The following is a 6,218-nucleotide window of genomic DNA, read 5'->3' on the forward strand; positions in this document are numbered from 1 at the left end:
TCAATTTGTATATAGTTATGGAAAAGTAATTTTATAAATTGACGTGATTTTATGTAATTTGTCAGATTTACTTTATAATAAAAATAACTTCACAATCTGACAAATTACGTCAAGCCACATCAATTTGTGAGATTATTTTTATATAATCATAAAGTATTGAATTCTCTATAGTTATTGACATGTAAAACTATATATACAGTAGCTGACCGATATATATATATACATATATATATGTTTAGAGAGAGAGAGGAAATATCAAGCGGACGCCAACAAGGTCTGAGATATCTTTTCATATCGAAATCCATGTTTAAAGGAATCATCAGCGGACCGCACAAAAATGCCCCCAAGCTTCTGTCTCCGAATGAGTTCTTCACAAGCCTCAAAAAACCCATCTTCAGGGCCCAAACCTTGCCCACCATCGCTGATAAAACTAGCCAAAATCTGTGCCCCTCCATAGCGAGATTGCTGATTTGCTGTCTGTCATAATGCCTTAGAAACTGAGACACGCTGATTTTGTACTACGCATGGAACTGGAAATTCGCGTAGTCAATGAAACACCCATATTTCCGCCACAGTGCCGTGTAGTGCTTTTGGACCGACCCTTCATCATCATAGGGAGAAATCGAAGCAAACGAGATTGTCCCACTTTTTTTTAGATTCATTACCAGCCGTCCGATGCATTCTGCGAATGTGTTGGGATCCGTGCTGAACTGCTCATAGTCAATATCAATTCCATCTAAGTTGTATTCTTTAATCATGCTGGTTAGTGAAGAAATGGCTTTCTGAACCCATGAATCTATGGAATGTGGGGCAAAATGTACTTGCCTACGGTGGCACCACCCAAGCTGACTGCGATTTTGAGATTTGAATGCGTGGCTTTCATTCGGGAAATCTCAGTAGGATTGATATGTTTGGTTGCCCAGAAAGGGTTGAATTTTCCATTGGTGGGTGATGGGTTAATTTTGAGGTCTGTATAGTCGATTGCAAAGGCAAGGATGAAGTGGAATTCAACATCTGGATTAACGGGTACGTCTGATAACTTGATTGAATCAGACACCGCACCAATGTACTCCCGAAAGAGTTTGGAGTTGGCAGCTACTCGAAACAACCAAGTCAACGAAGTTAATTATAACGCAATTACCATTTCTTGTATTATTCTCTAGCTCAAATATGAGAGATTAATATCAAAGTAGATGTTATAACATTTATGGTTACCCGGCCAAGTGAATGTTGCTTAGGTAGCAATAGATGTTCGATAAACGTTGTAGGATCGAATTCATGCATTTAAATCTCAAGAATCTTAAAAGATCTAGATCTCTCGTTCTATCATAGGATACCATTTCAATTACCATTGGTATTTAGATAAGTAATTTTAATTACACGACACATAACGCATGGGGACGACACCAGGATTATAGGTTCGGAGGGCCGGGGTTTGAGTACTTTTAGGTTTGGAATAGATAGTTGAGTTAAAAGGTTTTAGAAATATTTTAATGAAGTGTTAAAAAATGTGTAAAACATAAGAAAGAAACAAGCAAATTTTAAATTTTTTTTTTTCCATGAATACTATTAATTTTACATCTAAACTTTTCATATATTATAATTAAAAGGTGAGGTTGAACTACGGAAGCGATCTATACGAGAATTATATAAAAAATGTGTAAACTATAGACCAAGTTTTGTATTTAACTGAATAATATATAACAGTAGCTAACAATCTAGTGATCAATAATATGTTTCACCCAAATAATTACAAGCTTTAAAAGAAAAAAAAAATAGTATAAATATTTTATTTTAATTTAATTTTTTAAAATAAAATAATAAAAGAAAAAATGGTTATCATAAAAATAAAAATAAAAATTCAAAGCCTTAACGATATAATGAAAGTACTACATCATCCTACTTAAGGAGTAGCTAATAATTTTTCGAATTTGAGATAAATCTTTTCATGATAATTGTGATATGAATAAAAAGAACCAAACAAGCAGTGCTTTTAACAAGTGAATTAATGAAATAATGTTGCGTTTCAATATTCTTGCAGTACTTACCATTGCATGTGGTCAAAAAGAGGACGAACAGGAAGATGATGATCACAAGGAGGCCGCCATCGTAGAACTTCATGTCTACTTTGTTAAATAAGATCATCAAGTAGTCTTGAGTTAGCTGAATAATATATCAAGTAGTACTGCTTCACTCCTCCTAGCTACGAATTTATAGTGGCATTCGGCTGATCTTGCTATAATCGCTTTGAAGAATCAAGCCACACCAAATGCAGATCCTATACGACGGGAGATTCTGTGGTTGTACAAAAGATCATATTGTCCCATATGCCGGCAAATCAATCTCAACAACTTAGGCGGCCATTAACCGTGAAAGTGAACAAACCAATTCATGTATACGACAGTATGTCAACCATAGATTTTTCAGAGGATAAACAAGATATTCACAAGATGGCATGGCAATCTTGGTTTTCTACTTTCTAGTGTCGACGGTCATATTCTTTTTTTTATGTGTTTTTTTAATGTCCGTACATCAGTCCACCTCAGCTAATTGTAGGATTAAAGGATTGGAAAACTATTTATCGTTCATTAATTATCATCAAATCAATGAATGCCACATACTAGGATGATGACGGTGAGATAATGGCCGATACGAGTTTTTCTAACAAAAAAACAAACGTGAGATCTGCAGGTGATTGGGAAGAAGTTCCTAATTACACGACAACATTGACTTCTGATGTTTCGAGAAACATGGCTTCTCTTTAACTGCTGTATTCATTTGTATTTTGTCCTTTGAGCCAGGGTTGAAAAACCACAACCAGAAGAGGGAACTAGAAACAAGCACGCAGCAATTTATACTGAAGTTTCGAAATTGAGTATTGGAATAAAAGAGAATCTGCTCAAAGCAGAGTCAGTAATGACTAATTAGAGAGAGAACACAGAGATGGAAAGAATATAGCAGAAGGATGTTCAAGAAATATAACAATGGCCCCATAATCCGTCCAAAGGTGCTTAAAAGGCTTTGTAAGAGCATCCCCAACCGGGTCTACATATTGTCATTTTCCCTATAATTTAGGGATGAAATTAGGGTTTTGCAAAAAAAACCCCCCATCCCGATCCCCATTTTGCGGCTTGAGTATCCGGCCTGTACAGTAAATTTCCATCTTTGTTGATTCACTGTACATCCGCATCGTGTATTTGGCTCCTGTTTCGATGCCCTCCGTCCCGCGTGTTCTTCTCTCTCGCTAGGTAACCCGTTTGCTTCCTCCCTCCCACATTTTCAGATCGATTGCCAATACGATTTCGGTAAGTGATTATAGATAATTTTTTATCTTCTCTGGTTGTTTGGCTTCCCCGATTTGAGTTTCTATTTTCCTCTTCCCCCCTCTCTCTCCTTCTTTGTTTCTCTCTTCCCGGTTTTCTTCCCCCCGACGCCATGATCTCTCTGTGAGACCTCCAAATTCGGGAAGGTATGTGGGACAATTTTTGTTTGCCATGAGTTGATGATGAAAGAATCTGGGTAATTGAAGCACGACTTGTTTTTATTGATGACATTTACCGTAATGCTGGGGTTTTTATTTCTTGCATCTCTTCTCATTCGTATGATGATGGTGTTGGGGGCAAACCATTTGATGATTTGCGTCAATGATTTTGTCCATTGCTCTCTCTCTCTGTGTTACCGAGACTCTGTGATTATGTTGGCTTTCTTCCATGGCTTAACCTCAATGGAAGGGGGACGTGAAGTTCGGTGCTTTCTGTTGGCTTTTTTCCAGTAATCTCTTCACAGAATCATATTATTTGAAAAAATAATATTTAGTAGAAAGTGATATTTGAAAAAAAGATAATAAGATAAAAGAGTTAGTAGTTAGGATTGTAAATGAAAGAGAGAGAAAAAAGTAATAAAAAAATAGAGAAATATTATTTAATAGAATAGAGATAGGGATGGGGAATGAGATGTAGGAAGTTTTTAGAAGATGAATAAAATTTAGGGATAAATTTAAAGAAATATAATTTTGAATTAAATTATAGAAATGAAAATGAAAAATCGGATGAGGATGCTCTAAGGCATTATTCCCCGTAAGGAGCTCCAAAACTTGATAGAAATATTCAAATATCAGGGCCTAACAATTCTGTAGGATTTGCATTGGGCCTAATGTCCTCGTTTACAAAAAGCATGCTAAGATTCTCCACAATGATAGATATTTGAAGCCCATTGAAATGCTGTAATACACATAAATGCTAGGAATCAGAATAACCATTTCCTAGAAATATTTTAGTTATAAAATAGTGTGACTTGATGTGATATGTTAAATTTTAAAATTATTTTTATTATAAAGTAAATTTAATATATTATGTGAAGTCACATCAATTTATTAGTTTATTTTTATAAAATATCTTTATAATTGTAGCACTTATATATATATATATATATATATATATATATATTTATTACTCGGCCTATTTCCAAATGAATCCCATAAATTGTTCAATAAGCAACAATATATATTTCCAAGCATCATTAACCAAAAAATACAGATAAAATAAGACACTGCCTAATCAGTTGATTGCTTGTGTTTTTGTACAATTTGCAAAATCCAAGTACAAGATGAGTTTTTTAGTATGGCTTTGTGTGTGTGTGTGTATGGTTACGCCTAATTAATTAATCTAAGAACCTGCTGCCTATACAACCTGCTATTAAAGATTTATGGTACGTTTGAAAATAAAATTGTTCTTAAATATTCTAAAATTATTTTATTAATATTTACAAATTATTCATTACTATTCACAAACTATTCAATACAATTATCTCTGTTAGATATTTTCCTGTTAGGATGCAGGGAATTGTACTTCTTTGTATAGAGTAACCAACCCATCTAACAACGTCAAGATTCAAGAAGATGAAGCATAAATTAAGGAGGTAGCTCCAATGACGTTTTAACCAAAACCTGTGTCCTACCATGATTTAGCTTGGGGATCCAATTAATCAAGAATGTTATTTCTAATCTAATTTCAACAATAATGATTATATGTCACGAAAACACTCTCAGGGCCCCCAACGAAAACATCAGCCTCAAACCCCAATCTTAAACCACCATCGACGATTGGCCAGGGGGAAGGAGGGCCCTCCACCTCCACTCCTAGTCCATACCGCTGGTTGCTTTTTATTTTTCAGTATTTTTTTGCCTTTTCTTCCAATGCTTGGAAATTGCCCAATTTAATGCCTTCCAGTATTCAAACCTCTACACGAGCCACCCCTTTAGAGAATCATTCAGAGGTTTGGAGAAGTGCACGTAGCCAAACAATCAGTGTGTGAGATTTACGCACTACCATGTTGCAGTGTCTTGCCGTGTCTTCCTCCTACACACATGGCTCCAAAAGGCTTAGGGCGTGTTTGGGCTGCGTTAGAAGTTTTAAAAAGTATTTAAATATTCTTAAAAATTCTTTAATGAAAAAATTAGGTCGTTTGGGTATTACATATTAAAACATTTTTAATTTTAAATAAGCTAAAAAGTACGTTTAAGGAAAAATATCATTTTGATGATTTTTCTCAAACGTGCTTTTCCAGATAATGCAGAACGTAATTTGAATTTTAAAAAGGTTGTTAATGGATGAAAATATCTATACAATTTTAAAATAACTACAACTTTCAAACTTTCAAGGATATGATCATAATCTTTAAAAATTCAAATAATCGTTATTTCTACCTCAAAAAGTATTTTTTTAATTTGTTTCTAAACAAACGTAATATATTTGAAAATACTTTAAACATATGGTTACCAAACAGTAAATAACTTTTTAATAGTAAAACTTATTACTTAAATTATAAGTTATAAGTTATATTTTTCACCGTAATCCCAAATATGCACTTAATGGGGGTGGGATCTTTCAAGTCTAAGCGTGGTCCCCATGCGCTAGAATAGCCTCCCTGGAGTGTTCTCGCTTCCTCGTTACCGGCAACTCGATCCTTCCGTATCATTTTATTTATTCATATTTTCGCTTCCCCTAATCTTGTCATCAAATTAAGAAGTAGATTCTTATAGATAGAGGATTGCTAGCTAGCACTTTAAAATAGCAAGATTCAACACTGCAGAAAAATGGAGAACAAAAATGAATGAAAATCGGTTTGAAAATCGACAATATGTTGATACTCCTGTAAGGGTATTTGTCTCATAAGTTGGTGATAAATAAAGGAAATTAAGTGCCTTCATTGTGCACCAA

General features: G+C 34.4%; 1 pseudogene; it reads right to left on the reverse strand.

The window, feature by feature from the left end:
• Positions 1 to 255: 255 nt before the first annotated feature.
• LOC122290950 lies at positions 256 to 2,121 on the reverse strand (annotated as a pseudogene).
• Positions 2,122 to 6,218: the final 4,097 nt, after the last annotated feature.

This window comes from Carya illinoinensis, chromosome 13 (assembly GCF_018687715.1).
Source record: "Carya illinoinensis cultivar Pawnee chromosome 13, C.illinoinensisPawnee_v1, whole genome shotgun sequence".
NCBI classification, from domain to species: domain Eukaryota; kingdom Viridiplantae; phylum Streptophyta; class Magnoliopsida; order Fagales; family Juglandaceae; genus Carya; species Carya illinoinensis.